Below are 18433 nucleotides of genomic sequence, written 5' to 3' on the forward strand. Positions count from 1 at the left end.
AAGACACCCGTGGGGAGTCACTCCTCTGGAAACGGGATTGCAACTCTTCACAGGTAACCCACCTCACTGCATCCTCATGAACTGCCAAAGCCATCCCCACCATAGGCAGCTGATGCCAGGCCATCACGAACAAGACACATCCTTGGGAAGCCGAGGCCAGCGCCTGCAACCCAATGATGACAGCCCATCCCACGACATCACACAGGACCTGTCCTCATGATACCTTACCTTTCTCTCCAGGGCAGCAGCCACTACGCAGGCTTAAATGCAGCACTCGATCGTCACCCCACTCCACGATGATCCACATAGCGCCAACAGTGTGCTGGCAGCTTCAGGGGCAGCACCGAGGCCTAATCCATCAGCCCCCTTCCACCATCACCAAATTCCATCCAACCCCCGCCCACTGCTCCAGCCCCACCTGGCACTCAAGAACCTCACCGCACCAAACACAACAACAGAGAGGGCCACAGGCCTGGCCTGAGGCTGCAGGCTCCAACCAGGGAACCTTGCTCATTTTGGCTTCCAAAATCAACCACCGAAGCGGCATGCACAAAGCATGATCCTGGTCAAAACACACTTCTCCAAGCTGAAAGCTCACTGGGCCCACACCAGCACACACTCTGACTCTGAAGACTAGCAGGAGACCCTGCCCCCTTGCATTCCCTCACGGCCTTTTAGCAGGGACCACAGATTCATAGATGACCCAGCTTATGGGCAGACACGGTCGACCCTCAGACAGGAGCCCCTCCAATGCGAGAGCCCTTAGTGGTATTTGCATGCATGTCAGCAGGGGATGTTGGTCCTCACTGCTAACTGTCCCCTACCCCCGAGAGGAAACCTGCTGGACCTCAGTTTCCATGTGGAGACCGTAGAGCTTTCTCACTCATTTTGTTCAGATTTTCCAAGGAATGCATACAAGGGTGTCATCATCGATCCAAGCACATGCTGGGACGCTGCAGAACACAAACGGGCAGGCCGTGGGTCTCTGCAGAGGAGCCATGACCCAGAAGTACTCCAACAGCCTGGGGAATCCACAGTCCTCAAGCCACTCAGCAAGACCAACAATCAATCCACTCTTGCAGCCATTGGACCCATCTGAGGAAAACCTAATAGCCAATGGCACATCTTAGTATGGGTGAATGCTACTGTCCTGAGTTATCCCCAGCCACGCTCAGCAACGTGCGCCTGCTCCACTTTTTCCAGTTCCCCTTAGCACATCCAGTTATCAGACAACACGAAGGTCTTCTTGTCTTTGCCGACGGCCAGCCTTACCCTGCAACTGCACCTGAGAAGTGGACAGAAATCAGGCAGGCTTCTGAATTGCACCAGACTCCTCAGAGAACATGATTCTTGTGAAAATTTACCTGCGTGTCAGCCCGGAACCTGCTTCCCAAGTACCACTATCCCTTACCGAAAACTGATTGCGTGTCCCATAGCACGACTGGAGGAAGTTAGGCATGTATGTTGGCCGGTGTGTGAGACGCTGTATGTGTGTATTCACGCGTGTGGGCGTCTGTGACTGTGACTGAGCAAGAAGATGCACTCGTGGGTTCCGGTGTGTGCCGCTGAATACGCGTCTTGGTCTCTGGGTGTCCCTGTGCCCCTCTTCAGACACGTCCAACAGTAAACGCCATAGTTTATACACACCATCCTGGTTGGACCCCCAACTGAAAGGAGAAAGACCCCTGTCAGCTTCAAGAGGCCACATGCGAACTTTGACCCCTAGGGACTGTTGAAATAGTGCACAGACTCCCGCTCTCTCACAGCCACGCCTTCTGACCAAAGCACAAAGACTGGACGAGACCTGCCTCCCGGCCATGGCTGTCACATCTATGTGGACCTGGAGACCCTGCCACCTACCAGCACATCTCACGTGCCCTTGGGGTCACTCCCAGCACTCCCGGAAGCAAGGGAACCTCCCAGGGGCGGGCTGATAGCGACCTGCAGTTGCCTACAGGAAAGATGCAGCACGGCACTTCTCAAGGGGCTAAGGAACTGCGGACCAAGTGCGTCTTCTCACCAACTAGACCAAATCACTTTCCGTGACCCCGTGGGAATGCCCACAATGGGAAGTGTTGGGCTTCAGCAACCATGACACAGGTTGGAACACCAGAGCAGAATTTAGGCCACCACCTCGCCCACGTATCGGCAAGTTTCCAACTGGCAGGGTTCGTGGCCCTGACAACTGGGAAAACGCTCAAATGATACACAGCCTCTTCCTAAGTGCCCTCCTCCTGCATGCCGGGCGACTCGACACTATTGGAAGCCACAGACATCATGCGAACACGGGGACACTGAACACCAGGGAAGACAGACCGCAAGCCTGTCTGCTTTGATGATGCCCACCCCACCCCATGCATCCTGGCAATTCTCCACTGCCACAGAGACACTACCGAGGAACTCACAGCGATCAAATGCACTGTTCCTGAGGACCACAGACAGACTTTCAACGGAAGACCTCTGCCACACGAGGGGACCTGGAAGCTTGAAAGGGCACAGTGGCTGTCCACGACAGCACACCTGGCATCACAACAGTGCCCCCATCTCTGCCCCACCCACGGACTGCTGCAGATAAACCTCAGGCTGTTCGAACGGCCTGCATGCCAAACTGGCTGGCGGTGTCATGCCCTCCCGGGAGAAACACTTTTGCTTTGCACATTCCCAAACAAGGGAAGAAAGCAGCCAATATGAATGTTCGCATAACTCACCTACCTCCAAGGAGGCCGGCACAGACGCCTCACAATGTCGATCTTCTCTACGTCTCCCAAGACACCATTTGGGTGTCATTCCTCCGGCAATGGGATGACAACTCTACACAGGTTACCTACCTCACCTCATGCACTTGACTGACAAAGCCACCCCCTCCATAGGCAGCTGATGCCAGCCCATCACGAACACGACTCATCCTTGGGAAGCCAAGGCCAGCACCTGCAACCCAATTATGACAGCCTATTCCACGACCTCACAAAGGACCTGTCCTCATCATCCCTTACCTTCCTGTCCAGGCCATCAGCGACCACGCAGGTTTAAATGCAGCACTCGATCCTCACCCCACTCCACGATGCCCCACTTGGCACCAACACTGTGCTGGGTGTTAAAGTAGAGGAGAAGACAAGGGCAGCAGTGTGGCCTAATCCATCAGCCCCTTTCCGCCGACGCCCAACCCGAGCCCAACCCCGCCCAATTCTCCAGCCTCACTAGGGACTCAAAAATCTCACTGTGCAAAACGCTAGGACAGGGAGGGCCACAGGCCTGGCCTCAGGCTCCAGGCACAAACCAGGGACGCTTGCTCATTTTGGCTTCCAAAATAAACACACGAAACAGCATGCACGAAGCGTGATCCTGGCCAAAACACACCTATCCAATGGCAAGCACACTGAGCCTAGACCGGCACACACCCCGACTCTTAAGACCAGCAAGAGAGCCTGCCCCTTCGCATTCCTTCAACCGCCTTTCAGCAGGGACCCGAGATACACAGATAAGCCAGCTTATGTGCAGACACGGTCGATCCTCAGACAGGAGCCCCTCCAATACTGGAGTCCTTGGTGGTATTTGCATGCCTGTCGGCAGGGGACACTGGCCCTCACTCCTAACAGTCCCCTACACCCGAGAGAGGAAACGTGCTGAACCTCAGTTTCGATAAGGAGACGGTAGAGTGTTCTCACCCATTCTGTTCAGAGTTTCCAAGGAATGCATACAAGGGTGTCATCATCGATCCAAGCACATGCTGAGATGCTGCAGAACACAACTGGGCAGTGCGTGGGGCTCTGCAGGGGAGCCATGAGCCTGGGATACCCCAAAAGCCTGGAGAATCCATAGCCCTCAGGCCACTCAACAAGACGAACAATCAAGCCACTCTTGCAGCCATTGGGCCCATCTGAGGAAAACCTAATATCTAATGGCACATCTTGGGGTGGTTGAATACCTACCGTCCTGAGTTATCCGCGACCATGCTCGGGAACATGGCCCCGCCTCACTTTTTCCAGTTCTTCTTAGCACCTCCAGTCATCAGAGCACACGAAGATATTCTTGTTGTTGCCGACGGCGAGGCTTGCCCAGCAACTGCACCTGGGAAGTGGACTGGTGTCCTCAGAGGACATGATCCATACAAACATTTACCTGGGCTTGAGCTCTGAAACTGCTTCCCAAGGACCTCTATCCCTTACCGAGAATTGACTGCATGTCTGATAGTACGACTGCAGGAAGTTAGGCACATACATTGGCCGGTGTGTGAGAGGCTGTATTTGTGTGTTCACGCGTGTGGGCGTGTGAGACTGTGACTGCGCACGCAGACGCTCTTGTGGGTTTCTCTGTGTGCCGCTGACTACGCGTCTTGGTCTCTGTGTGTCCCTGTAGCCCTGTGAAGAGGCGTCCAACGGTAAACGCCATAGTTGTGTATAACAACACCCTGGCTATACCCCCAACTGAAAGGAGAAAGCCCCCTGTCAGCTTCCAGAGGCCGCATGCAAACTTTAACCCCCAGGGGCTGTTGAAATACTCCACGGACTCCCACTCTCCCACAGCCACGCCTTCTGACCAGAGCACAAAGACTGGACGAGACCTGCCTCCCGGCCGTGGGTGTGACATCTACGTGCAACTCGAGAACCTGCCAGCTACCAGCACATCTGATGTGCACTTGGGGTCACTCCCAGCACTTTCGGAAGCAAGGGAACTCCCATGGGTGAGCCGACACCGACCTACAGCATTCTACTGGCAAGATGCAGCCTGAAACCACTCAAGGGGCTAAAGAACATCGAACAAAGTGCAACTTCTCGCCAACTAGGCCTAATCACTTTCCTTGGACCCGTGGGAATGCCCACCACAGGAAGCAGTGGGCTTCAGCAGCCATGACCCATGTTGGAACCCCACAGCGGAAACTAGGCCACCTTCCCGGCCATGTCTCAGGCAGCTCCCATCCTGCAAGGTTTGCGGCCCTGACCCCTAAGGAACCGCTCAAACGCTCAACAGCCTCGTCTACCGTGCCCTACTCCAGCCAGCAGGGCGACGCGTCCCTACTGGAAGACACAGACATCTTCCGAACACGGGAACACTGAACACCAGGGAAGACAGACAGCAAGCCTGTCTGCTTTGAAGATGCTGATCCCACCTGAGGCATCCTGGAAATTCTCCACTGCCACAGTGGCAGCACCGAGGAACTCACAGTGATCAAAGGCATGGTCCCCGAGGACCACAGATATACTTTCAACGGAAGACCTCTGCCATCTGAAAGGGAACAGTGGCTGGCCTTGGCAGTGCACCAGGGATGGCAACAGTGCCCCCTTCTCTGCCCCGCCAACGGACTGCTCTGGATAAAGCTCTGGCTATTCGAAAGGCCTGCATGCCACACGGGCCGGCCGCGTCATGCCCTCCGGCAGAAACATTATCGCTTTGCACATTCCCAAAAGAGGGAAAAGAGCGACCAAAGGGCTTGTTTGCATAACTCACCTCCCCCCAAGAAGGCCGGCACAGATGCCTCAGCATGTCCATCTTCTCTATGTCCCGCAAGACACCCGTGGGGAGTCACTCCTCTGGAAACGGGATTGCAACTCTTCACAGGTAACCCACCTCACTGCATCCTCATGAACTGCCAAAGCCATCCCCACCATAGGCAGCTGATGCCAGGCCATCACGAACAAGACACATCCTTGGGAAGCCGAGGCCAGCGCCTGCAACCCAATGATGACAGCCCATCCCACGACATCACACAGGACCTGTCCTCATGATACCTTACCTTTCTCTCCAGGGCAGCAGCCACTACGCAGGCTTAAATGCAGCACTCGATCGTCACCCCACTCCACGATGATCCACATAGCGCCAACAGTGTGCTGGCAGCTTCAGGGGCAGCACCGAGGCCTAATCCATCAGCCCCCTTCCACCATCACCAAATTCCATCCAACCCCCGCCCACTGCTCCAGCCCCACCTGGCACTCAAGAACCTCACCGCACCAAACACAACAACAGAGAGGGCCACAGGCCTGGCCTGAGGCTGCAGGCTCCAACCAGGGAAACTTGCTCATTTTGGCTTCCAAAATCAACCACCGAAGCGGCATGCACAAAGCATGATCCTGGTCAAAACACACTTCTCCAAGCTGAAAGCTCACTGGGCCCACACCAGCACACACTCTGACTCTGAAGACTAGCAGGAGACCCTGCCCCCTTGCATTCCCTCACGGCCTTTTAGCAGGGACCACGGATTCATAGATGACCCAGCTTATGGGCAGACACAGTCGACCCTCAGACAGGAGCCCCTCCAATGTGAGAGCCCTTAGTGGTATTTGCATGCATGTCAGCAGGGGATGTTGGTCCTCACTGCTAACTGTCCCCTACCCCCGAGAGGAAACCTGCTGGACCTCAGTTTCCATGAGGAGACCGTAGAGCTTTCTCACTCATTTTGTTCAGATTTTCCAAGGAATGCATACAAGGGTGTCATCATCGATCCAAGCACATGCTGGGACGCTGCAGAACACAAACGGGCAGGCCGTGGGTCTCTGCAGAGGAGCCATGACCCAGAAGTACTCCAACAGCCTGGGGAATCCACAGTCCTCAAGCCACTCAGCAAGACCAACAATCAATCCACTCTTGCAGCCATTGGACCCATCTGAGGAAAACCTAATAGCCAATGGCACATCTTAGTATGGGTGAATGCTACTGTCCTGAGTTATCCCCAGCCACGCTCAGCAACGTGCGCCTGCTCCACTTTTTCCAGTTCCCCTTAGCACATCCAGTTATCAGACAACACGAAGGTCTTCTTGTCTTTGCCGACGGCCAGCCTTACCCTGCAACTGCACCTGAGAAGTGGACAGAAATCAGGCAGGCTTCTGAATTGAACCAGACTCCTCAGAGAACATGATTCTTGTGAAAATTTACCTGCGTGTCAGCCCGGAACCTGCTTCCCAAGTACCACTATCCCTTACCGAAAACTGATTGCGTGTCCCATAGCACGACTGGAGGAAGTTAGGCATGTATGTTGGCCGGTGTGTGAGATGCTGTATGTGTGTATTCACGCGTGTGGGCGTCTGTGACTGTGACTGAGCAAGAAGATGCACTCGTGGGTTCCGGTGTGTGCCGCTGAATACGCGTCTTGGTCTCTGGGTGTCCCTGTGCCCCTCTTCAGACACGTCCAACAGTAAACGCCATAGTTTATACACACCATCCTGGTTGGACCCCCAACTGAAAGGAGAAAGACCCCTGTCAGCTTCAAGAGGCCACATGCGAACTTTGACCCCTAGGGACTGTTGAAATAGTGCACAGACTCCCGCTCTCTCACAGCCACGCCTTCTGACCAAAGCACAAAGACTGGACGAGACCTGCCTCCCGGCCGTGGCTGTCACATCTATGTGGACCTGGAGACCCTGCCACCTACCAGCACATCTCATGTGCCCTTGGGGTCACTCCCAGCACTCCCGGAAGCAAGGGAACCTCCCAGGGGCGGGCTGATAGCGACCTGCAGTTGCCTACAGGAAAGATGCAGCACGGCACTTCTCAAGGGGCTAAGGAACTGCGGACCAAGTGCGTCTTCTCACCAACTAGACCAAATCACTTTCCGTGACCCCGTGGGAATGCCCACAATGGGAAGTGTTGGGCTTCAGCAACCATGACACAGGTTGGAACACCAGAGCAGAATTTAGGCCACCACCTCGCCCACGTATCGGCAAGTTTCCAACTGGCAGGGTTCGTGGCCCTGACAACTGGGAAAACGCTCAAATGATACACAGCCTCTTCCTAAGTGCCCTCCTCCTGCATGCCGGGCGACTCGACACTATTGGAAGCCACAGACATCATGCGAACACGGGGACACTGAACACCAGGGAAGACAGACCGCAAGCCTGTCTGCTTTGATGATGCCCACCCCACCCCATGCATCCTGGCAATTCTCCACTCCCACAGAGACACTACCGAGGAACTCACAGCGATCAAATGCACTGTTCCTGAGGACCACAGACAGACTTTCAACGGAAGACCTCTGCCACACGAGGGGACCTGGAAGCTTGAAAGGGCACAGTGGCTGTCCACGACACCACACCTGGCATCACAACAGTGCCCCCATCTCTGCCCCACCCACGGACTGCTGCAGATAAACCTCAGGCTGTTCGAACGGCCTGCATGCCAAACTGGCTGGCGGTGTCATGCCCTCCCGGGAGAAACACTTTTGCTTTGCACATTCCCAAACAAGGGAAGAAAGCAGCCAATATGAATGTTCGCATAACTCACCTACCTCCAAGGAGGCCGGCACAGACGCCTCACAATGTCGATCTTCTCTACGTCTCCCAAGACACCATTTGGGTGTCATTCCTCCGGCAATGGGATGACAACTCTACACAGGTTACCTACCTCACCTCATGCACTTGACTGACAAAGCCACCCCCTCCATAGGCAGCTGATGCCAGCCCATCACGAACACGACTCATCCTTGGGAAGCCAAGGCCAGCACCTGCAACCCAATTATGACAGCCTATTCCACGACCTCACAAAGGACCTGTCCTCATCATCCCTTACCTTCCTGTCCAGGCCATCAGTGACCACGCAGGTTTAAATGCAGCACTCGATCCTCACCCCACTCCACGATGCCCCACTTGGCACCAACACTGTGCTGGGTGTTAAAGTAGAGGAGAAGACAAGGGCAGCAGTGTGGCCTAATCCATCAGCCCCTTTCCGCCGACGCCCAACCCGAGCTCAACCCCGCCCAATTCTCCAGCCTCACTAGGGACTCAAAAATCTCACTGTGCAAAACGCTAGGACAGGGAGGGCCACAGGCTTGGCCTCAGGCTCCAGGCACAAACCAGGGACGCTTGCTCATTTTGGCTTCCAAAATAAACACACGAAACAGCATGCACGAAGCGTGATCCTGGCCAAAACACACCTATCCAATGGCAAGCACACTGAGCCTAGACCGGCACACACCCCGACTCTTAAGACCAGCAAGAGAGCCTGCCCCTTCGCATTCCTTCAACCGCCTTTCAGCAGGGACCCGAGATACACAGATAAGCCAGCTTATGTGCAGACACGGTCGATCCTCAGACAGGAGCCCCTCCAATACTGGAGTCCTTGGTGGTATTTGCATGCCTGTCGGCAGGGGACACTGGCCCTCACTCCTAACAGTCCCCTACACCCGAGAGAGGAAACGTGCTGAACCTCAGTTTCGATAAGGAGACGGTAGAGTGTTCTCACCCATTCTGTTCAGAGTTTCCAAGGAATGCATACAAGGGTGTCATCATCGATCCAAGCACATGCTGAGATGCTGCAGAACACAACTGGGCAGTGCGTGGGGCTCTGCAGGGGAGCCATGAGCCTGGGATACCCCAAAAGCCTGGAGAATCCATAGCCCTCAGGCCACTCAACAAGACGAACAATCAAGCCACTCTTGCAGCCATTGGGCCCATCTGAGGAAAACCTAATATCTAATGGCACATCTTGGGGTGGTTGAATACCTACCGTCCTGAGTTATCCGCGACCATGCTCGGGAACATGGCCCCGCCTCACTTTTTCCAGTTCTTCTTAGCACCTCCAGTCATCAGAGCACACGAAGATATTCTTGTTGTTGCCGACGGCGAGGCTTGCCCAGCAACTGCACCTGGGAAGTGGACTGGTGTCCTCAGAGGACATGATCCATACAAACATTTACCTGGGCTTGAGCTCTGAAACTGCTTCCCAAGGACCTCTATCCCTTACCGAGAATTGACTGCATGTCTGATAGTACGACTGCAGGAAGTTAGGCACATACATTGGCCGGTGTGTGAGAGGCTGTATTTGTGTGTTCACGCGTGTGGGCGTGTGAGACTGTGACTGCGCACGCAGACGCTCTTGTGGGTTTCTCTGTGTGCCGCTGACTACGCGTCTTGGTCTCTGTGTGTCCCTGTAGCCCTGTGAAGAGGCGTCCAACGGTAAACGCCATAGTTGTGTATAACAACACCCTGGCTATACCCCCAACTGAAAGGAGAAAGCCCCCTGTCAGCTTCCAGAGGCCGCATGCAAACTTTAACCCCCAGGGGCTGTTGAAATACTCCACGGACTCCCACTCTCCCACAGCCACGCCTTCTGACCAGAGCACAAAGACTGGACGAGACCTGCCTCCCGGCCGTGGGTGTGACATCTACGTGCAACTCGAGAACCTGCCAGCTACCAGCACATCTGATGTGCACTTGGGGTCACTCCCAGCACTTTCGGAAGCAAGGGAACTCCCATGGGTGAGCCGACACCGACCTACAGCATTCTACTGGCAAGATGCAGCCTGAAACCACTCAAGGGGCTAAAGAACATCGAACAAAGTGCAACTTCTCGCCAACTAGGCCTAATCACTTTCCTTGGACCCGTGGGAATGCCCACCACAGGAAGCAGTGGGCTTCAGCAGCCATGACCCATGTTGGAACCCCACAGCGGAAACTAGGCCACCTTCCCGGCCATGTCTCAGGCAGCTCCCATCCTGCAAGGTTTGCGGCCCTGACCCCTAAGGAACCGCTCAAACGCTCAACAGCCTCGTCTACCGTGCCCTACTCCAGCCAGCAGGGCGACGCGTCCCTACTGGAAGACACAGACATCTTCCGAACACGGGAACACTGAACACCAGGGAAGACAGACAGCAAGCCTGTCTGCTTTGAAGATGCTGATCCCACCTGAGGCATCCTGGAAATTCTCCACTGCCACAGTGGCAGCACCGAGGAACTCACAGTGATCAAAGGCATGGTCCCCGAGGACCACAGATATACTTTCAACGGAAGACCTCTGCCATCTGAAAGGGAACAGTGGCTGGCCTTGGCAGTGCACCAGGGATGGCAACAGTGCCCCCTTCTCTGCCCCGCCAACGGACTGCTCTGGATAAAGCTCTGGCTATTCGAAAGGCCTGCATGCCACACGGGCCGGCCGCGTCATGCCCTCCGGCAGAAACATTATCGCTTTGCACATTCCCAAAAGAGGGAAAAGAGCGACCAAAGGGCTTGTTTGCATAACTCACCTCCCCCCAAGAAGGCCGGCACAGATGCCTCAGCATGTCCATCTTCTCTATGTCCCGCAAGACACCCGTGGGGAGTCACTCCTCTGGAAACGGGATTGCAACTCTTCACAGGTAACCCACCTCACTGCATCCTCATGAACTGCCAAAGCCATCCCCACCATAGGCAGCTGATGCCAGGCCATCACGAACAAGACACATCCTTGGGAAGCCGAGGCCAGCGCCTGCAACCCAATGATGACAGCCCATCCCACGACATCACACAGGACCTGTCCTCATGATACCTTACCTTTCTCTCCAGGGCAGCAGCCACTACGCAGGCTTAAATGCAGCACTCGATCGTCACCCCACTCCACGATGATCCACATAGCGCCAACAGTGTGCTGGCAGCTTCAGGGGCAGCACCGAGGCCTAATCCATCAGCCCCCTTCCACCATCACCAAATTCCATCCAACCCCCGCCCACTGCTCCAGCCCCACCTGGCACTCAAGAACCTCACCGCACCAAACACAACAACAGAGAGGGCCACAGGCCTGGCCTGAGGCTGCAGGCTCCAACCAGGGAAACTTGCTCATTTTGGCTTCCAAAATCAACCACCGAAGCGGCATGCACAAAGCATGATCCTGGTCAAAACACACTTCTCCAAGCTGAAAGCTCACTGGGCCCACACCAGCACACACTCTGACTCTGAAGACTAGCAGGAGACCCTGCCCCCTTGCATTCCCTCACGGCCTTTTAGCAGGGACCACGGATTCATAGATGACCCAGCTTATGGGCAGACACAGTCGACCCTCAGACAGGAGCCCCTCCAATGTGAGAGCCCTTAGTGGTATTTGCATGCATGTCAGCAGGGGATGTTGGTCCTCACTGCTAACTGTCCCCTACCCCCGAGAGGAAACCTGCTGGACCTCAGTTTCCATGAGGAGACCGTAGAGCTTTCTCACTCATTTTGTTCAGATTTTCCAAGGAATGCATACAAGGGTGTCATCATCGATCCAAGCACATGCTGGGACGCTGCAGAACACAAACGGGCAGGCCGTGGGTCTCTGCAGAGGAGCCATGACCCAGAAGTACTCCAACAGCCTGGGGAATCCACAGTCCTCAAGCCACTCAGCAAGACCAACAATCAATCCACTCTTGCAGCCATTGGACCCATCTGAGGAAAACCTAATAGCCAATGGCACATCTTAGTATGGGTGAATGCTACTGTCCTGAGTTATCCCCAGCCACGCTCAGCAACGTGCGCCTGCTCCACTTTTTCCAGTTCCCCTTAGCACATCCAGTTATCAGACAACACGAAGGTCTTCTTGTCTTTGCCGACGGCCAGCCTTACCCTGCAACTGCACCTGAGAAGTGGACAGAAATCAGTCAGGCTTCTGAATTGAACCAGACTCCTCAGAGAACATGATTCTTGTGAAAATTTACCTGCGTGTCAGCCCGGAACCTGCTTCCCAAGTACCACTATCCCTTACCGAAAACTGATTGCGTGTCCCATAGCACGACTGGAGGAAGTTAGGCATGTATGTTGGCCGGTGTGTGAGACGCTGTATGTGTGTATTCACGCGTGTGGGCGTCTGTGACTGTGACTGAGCAAGAAGATGCACTCGTGGGTTCCGGTGTGTGCCGCTGAATACGCGTCTTGGTCTCTGGGTGTCCCTGTGCCCCTCTTCAGACACGTCCAACAGTAAACGCCATAGTTTATACACACCATCCTGGTTGGACCCCCAACTGAAAGGAGAAAGACCCCTGTCAGCTTCAAGAGGCCACATGCGAACTTTGACCCCTAGGGACTGTTGAAATAGTGCACAGACTCCCGCTCTCTCACAGCCACGCCTTCTGACCAAAGCACAAAGACTGGACGAGACCTGCCTCCCGGCCGTGGCTGTCACATCTATGTGGACCTGGAGACCCTGCCACCTACCAGCACATCTCATGTGCCCTTGGGGTCACTCCCAGCACTCCCGGAAGCAAGGGAACCTCCCAGGGGCGGGCTGATAGCGACCTGCAGTTGCCTACAGGAAAGATGCAGCACGGCACTTCTCAAGGGGCTAAGGAACTGCGGACCAAGTGCGTCTTCTCACCAACTAGACCAAATCACTTTCCGTGACCCCGTGGGAATGCCCACAATGGGAAGTGTTGGGCTTCAGCAACCATGACACAGGTTGGAACACCAGAGCAGAATTTAGGCCACCACCTCGCCCACGTATCGGCAAGTTTCCAACTGGCAGGGTTCGTGGCCCTGACAACTGGGAAAACGCTCAAATGATACACAGCCTCTTCCTAAGTGCCCTCCTCCTGCATGCCGGGCGACTCGACACTATTGGAAGCCACAGACATCATGCGAACACGGGGACACTGAACACCAGGGAAGACAGACCGCAAGCCTGTCTGCTTTGATGATGCCCACCCCACCCCATGCATCCTGGCAATTCTCCACTGCCACAGAGACACTACCGAGGAACTCACAGCGATCAAATGCACTGTTCCTGAGGACCACAGACAGACTTTCAACGGAAGACCTCTGCCACACGAGGGGACCTGGAAGCTTGAAAGGGCACAGTGGCTGTCCACGACAGCACACCTGGCATCACAACAGTGCCCCCATCTCTGCCCCACCCACGGACTGCTGCAGATAAACCTCAGGCTGTTCGAACGGCCTGCATGCCAAACTGGCTGGCGGTGTCATGCCCTCCCGGGAGAAACACTTTTGCTTTGCACATTCCCAAACAAGGGAAGAAAGCAGCCAATATGAATGTTCGCATAACTCACCTACCTCCAAGGAGGCCGGCACAGACGCCTCACAATGTCGATCTTCTCTACGTCTCCCAAGACACCATTTGGGTGTCATTCCTCCGGCAATGGGATGACAACTCTACACAGGTTACCTACCTCACCTCATGCACTTGACTGACAAAGCCACCCCCTCCATAGGCAGCTGATGCCAGCCCATCACGAACACGACTCATCCTTGGGAAGCCAAGGCCAGCACCTGCAACCCAATTATGACAGCCTATTCCACGACCTCACAAAGGACCTGTCCTCATCATCCCTTACCTTCCTGTCCAGGCCATCAGCGACCACGCAGGTTTAAATGCAGCACTCGATCCTCACCCCACTCCACGATGCCCCACTTGGCACCAACACTGTGCTGGGTGTTAAAGTAGAGGAGAAGACAAGGGCAGCAGTGTGGCCTAATCCATCAGCCCCTTTCCGCCGACGCCCAACCCGAGCTCAACCCCGCCCAATTCTCCAGCCTCACTAGGGACTCAAAAATCTCACTGTGCAAAACGCTAGGACAGGGAGGGCCACAGGCTTGGCCTCAGGCTCCAGGCACAAACCAGGGACGCTTGCTCATTTTGGCTTCCAAAATAAACACACGAAACAGCATGCACGAAGCGTGATCCTGGCCAAAACACACCTATCCAATGGCAAGCACACTGAGCCTAGACCGGCACACACCCCGACTCTTAAGACCAGCAAGAGAGCCTGCCCCTTCGCATTCCTTCAACCGCCTTTCAGCAGGGACCCGAGATACACAGATAAGCCAGCTTATGTGCAGACACGGTCGATCCTCAGACAGGAGCCCCTCCAATACTGGAGTCCTTGGTGGTATTTGCATGCCTGTCGGCAGGGGACACTGGCCCTCACTCCTAACAGTCCCCTACACCCGAGAGAGGAAACGTGCTGAACCTCAGTTTCGATAAGGAGACGGTAGAGTGTTCTCACCCATTCTGTTCAGAGTTTCCAAGGAATGCATACAAGGGTGTCATCATCGATCCAAGCACATGCTGAGATGCTGCAGAACACAACTGGGCAGTGCGTGGGGCTCTGCAGGGGAGCCATGAGCCTGGGATACCCCAAAAGCCTGGAGAATCCATAGCCCTCAGGCCACTCAACAAGACGAACAATCAAGCCACTCTTGCAGCCATTGGGCCCATCTGAGGAAAACCTAATATCTAATGGCACATCTTGGGGTGGTTGAATACCTACCGTCCTGAGTTATCCGCGACCATGCTCGGGAACATGGCCCCGCCTCACTTTTTCCAGTTCTTCTTAGCACCTCCAGTCATCAGAGCACACGAAGATATTCTTGTTGTTGCCGACGGCGAGGCTTGCCCAGCAACTGCACCTGGGAAGTGGACTGGTGTCCTCAGAGGACATGATCCATACAAACATTTACCTGGGCTTGAGCTCTGAAACTGCTTCCCAAGGACCTCTATCCCTTACCGAGAATTGACTGCATGTCTGATAGTACGACTGCAGGAAGTTAGGCACATACATTGGCCGGTGTGTGAGAGGCTGTATTTGTGTGTTCACGCGTGTGGGCGTGTGAGACTGTGACTGCGCACGCAGACGCTCTTGTGGGTTTCTCTGTGTGCCGCTGACTACGCGTCTTGGTCTCTGTGTGTCCCTGTAGCCCTGTGAAGAGGCGTCCAACGGTAAATGCCATAGTTGTGTATAACAACACCCTGGCTATACCCCCAACTGAAAGGAGAAAGCCCCCTGTCAGCTTCCAGAGGCCGCATGCAAACTTTAACCCCCAGGGGCTGTTGAAATACTCCACGGACTCCCACTCTCCCACAGCCACGCCTTCTGACCAGAGCACAAAGACTGGACGAGACCTGCCTCCCGGCCGTGGGTGTGACATCTACGTGCAACTCGAGAACCTGCCAGCTACCAGCACATCTGATGTGCACTTGGGGTCACTCCCAGCACTTTCGGAAGCAAGGGAACTCCCATGGGTGAGCCGACACCGACCTACAGCATTCTACTGGCAAGATGCAGCCTGAAACCACTCAAGGGGCTAAAGAACATCGAACAAAGTGCAACTTCTCGCCAACTAGGCCTAATCACTTTCCTTGGACCCGTGGGAATGCCCACCACAGGAAGCAGTGGGCTTCAGCAGCCATGACCCATGTTGGAACCCCACAGCGGAAACTAGGCCACCTTCCCGGCCATGTCTCAGGCAGCTCCCATCCTGCAAGGTTTGCGGCCCTGACCCCTAAGGAACCGCTCAAACGCTCAACAGCCTCGTCTACCGTGCCCTACTCCAGCCAGCAGGGCGACGCGTCCCTACTGGAAGACACAGACATCTTCCGAACACGGGAACACTGAACACCAGGGAAGACAGACAGCAAGCCTGTCTGCTTTGAAGATGCTGATCCCACCTGAGGCATCCTGGAAATTCTCCACTGCCACAGTGGCAGCACCGAGGAACTCACAGTGATCAAAGGCATGGTCCCCGAGGACCACAGATATACTTTCAACGGAAGACCTCTGCCATCTGAAAGGGAACAGTGGCTGGCCTTGGCAGTGCACCAGGGATGGCAACAGTGCCCCCTTCTCTGCCCCGCCAACGGACTGCTCTGGATAAAGCTCTGGCTATTCGAAAGGCCTGCATGCCACACGGGCCGGCCGCGTCATGCCCTCCGGCAGAAACATTATCGCTTTGCACATTCCCAAAAGAGGGAAAAGAGCGACCAAAGGGCTTGTTTGCATAACTCACCTCCCCCCAAGAAGGCCGGCACAGATGCCTCAGCATGTCCATCTTCTCTATGTCCCGCAAGACACCCGTGGGGAGTCACTCCTCTGGAAACGGGATTGCAACTCTTCACAGGTAACCCACCTCACTGCATCCTCATGAACTGCCAAAGCCATCCCCACCATAGGCAGCTGATGCCAGGCCATCACGAACAAGACACATCCTTGGGAAGCCGAGGCCAGCGCCTGCAACCCAATGATGACAGCCCATCCCACGACATCACACAGGACCTGTCCTCATGATACCTTACCTTTCTCTCCAGGGCAGCAGCCACTACGCAGGCTTAAATGCAGCACTCGATCGTCACCCCACTCCACGATGATCCACATAGCGCCAACAGTGTGCTGGCAGCTTCAGGGGCAGCACCGAGGCCTAATCCATCAGCCCCCTTCCACCATCACCAAATTCCATCCAACCCCCGCCCACTGCTCCAGCCCCACCTGGCACTCAAGAACCTCACCGCACCAAACACAACAACAGAGAGGGCCACAGGCCTGGCCTGAGGCTGCAGGCTCCAACCAGGGAAACTTGCTCATTTTGGCTTCCAAAATCAACCACCGAAGCGGCATGCACAAAGCATGATCCTGGTCAAAACACACTTCTCCAAGCTGAAAGCTCACTGGGCCCACACCAGCACACACTCTGACTCTGAAGACTAGCAGGAGACCCTGCCCCCTTGCATTCCCTCACGGCCTTTTAGCAGGGACCACGGATTCATAGATGACCCAGCTTATGGGCAGACACAGTCGACCCTCAGACAGGAGCCCCTCCAATGTGAGAGCCCTTAGTGGTATTTGCATGCATGTCAGCAGGGGATGTTGGTCCTCACTGCTAACTGTCCCCTACCCCCGAGAGGAAACCTGCTGGACCTCAGTTTCCATGAGGAGACCGTAGAGCTTTCTCACTCATTTTGTTCAGATTTTCCAAGGAATGCATACAAGGGTGTCATCATCGATCCAAGCACATGCTGGGACGCTGCAGAACACAAACGGGCAGGCCGTGGGTCTCTGCAGAGGAGCCATGACCCAGAAGTACTCCAACAGCCTGGGGAATCCACAGTCCTCAAGCCACTCAGCAAGACCAACAATCAATCCACTCTTGCAGCCATTGGACCCATCTGAGGAAAACCTAATAGCCAGTGGCACATCTTAGTATGGGTGAATGCTACTGTCCTGAGTTATCCCCAGCCACGCTCAGCAACGTGCGCCTGCTCCACTTTTTCCAGTTCCCCTTAGCACATCCAGTTATCAGACAACACGAAGGTCTTCTTGTCTTTGCCGACGGCCAGCCTTACCCTGCAACTGCACCTGAGAAGTGGACAGAAATCAGGCAGGCTTCTGAATTGCACCAGACTCCTCAGAGAACATGATTCTTGTGAAAATTTACCTGCGTGTCAGCCCGGAACCTGCTTCCCAAGTACCACTATCCCTTACCGAAAACTGATTGCGTGTCCCATAGCACGACTGGAGGAAGTTAGGCATGTATGTTGGCCGGTGTGTGAGACGCTGTATGTGTGTATTCACGCGTGTGGGCGTCTGTGACTGTGACTGAGCAAGAAGATGCACTCATGGGTTCCGGTGTGTGCCGCTGAATACGCGTCTTGGTCTCTGGGTGTCCCTGTGCCCCTCTTCAGACACGTCCAACAGTAAACGCCATAGTTTATACACACCATCCTGGTTGGACCCCCAACTGAAAGGAGAAAGACCCCTGTCAGCTTCAAGAGGCCACATGCGAACTTTGACCCCTAGGGACTGTTGAAATAGTGCACAGACTCCCGCTCTCTCACAGCCACGCCTTCTGACCAAAGCACAAAGACTGGACGAGACCTGCCTCCCGGCCGTGGCTGTCACATCTATGTGGACCTGGAGACCCTGCCACCTACCAGCACATCTCACGTGCCCTTGGGGTCACTCCCAGCACTCCCGGAAGCAAGGGAACCTCCCAGG

The 18433-nt window shown here is 55.1% G+C and overlaps 7 non-coding genes across 7 annotated transcripts; all 7 read right to left on the reverse strand.

The window, feature by feature from the left end:
• Positions 1 to 843: 843 nt before the first annotated feature.
• On the reverse strand, positions 844 to 936 carry LOC132361904 (small nucleolar RNA SNORD116). The gene has a single exon (XR_009502168.1). It is a non-coding gene; the product is annotated as a small nucleolar RNA SNORD116 (small nucleolar RNA).
• A 2689-nt stretch (positions 937 to 3625) lies between these two features.
• On the reverse strand, positions 3626 to 3718 carry LOC132360907 (small nucleolar RNA SNORD116). The gene has a single exon (XR_009501226.1). It is a non-coding gene; the product is annotated as a small nucleolar RNA SNORD116 (small nucleolar RNA).
• A 2628-nt stretch (positions 3719 to 6346) lies between these two features.
• Positions 6347 to 6439, reverse strand: LOC132361836 (small nucleolar RNA SNORD116). Its single transcript, XR_009502102.1, has one exon. It is a non-coding gene; the product is annotated as a small nucleolar RNA SNORD116 (small nucleolar RNA).
• A 2689-nt stretch (positions 6440 to 9128) lies between these two features.
• Positions 9129 to 9221, reverse strand: LOC132360908 (small nucleolar RNA SNORD116). Its single transcript, XR_009501227.1, has one exon. It is a non-coding gene; the product is annotated as a small nucleolar RNA SNORD116 (small nucleolar RNA).
• A 2628-nt stretch (positions 9222 to 11849) lies between these two features.
• LOC132361837 (small nucleolar RNA SNORD116) lies at positions 11850 to 11942 on the reverse strand. Its single transcript, XR_009502103.1, has one exon. It is a non-coding gene; the product is annotated as a small nucleolar RNA SNORD116 (small nucleolar RNA).
• A 2689-nt stretch (positions 11943 to 14631) lies between these two features.
• Positions 14632 to 14724, reverse strand: LOC132360909 (small nucleolar RNA SNORD116). Its single transcript, XR_009501228.1, has one exon. It is a non-coding gene; the product is annotated as a small nucleolar RNA SNORD116 (small nucleolar RNA).
• A 2628-nt stretch (positions 14725 to 17352) lies between these two features.
• Positions 17353 to 17445, reverse strand: LOC132361838 (small nucleolar RNA SNORD116). The gene has a single exon (XR_009502104.1). It is a non-coding gene; the product is annotated as a small nucleolar RNA SNORD116 (small nucleolar RNA).
• Between the last annotated feature and the right edge of the window lie 988 nt (positions 17446 to 18433).

Source organism: Balaenoptera ricei, chromosome 2 (genome assembly GCF_028023285.1).
Source record: "Balaenoptera ricei isolate mBalRic1 chromosome 2, mBalRic1.hap2, whole genome shotgun sequence".
Lineage (NCBI taxonomy): Eukaryota > Metazoa > Chordata > Mammalia > Artiodactyla > Balaenopteridae > Balaenoptera > Balaenoptera ricei.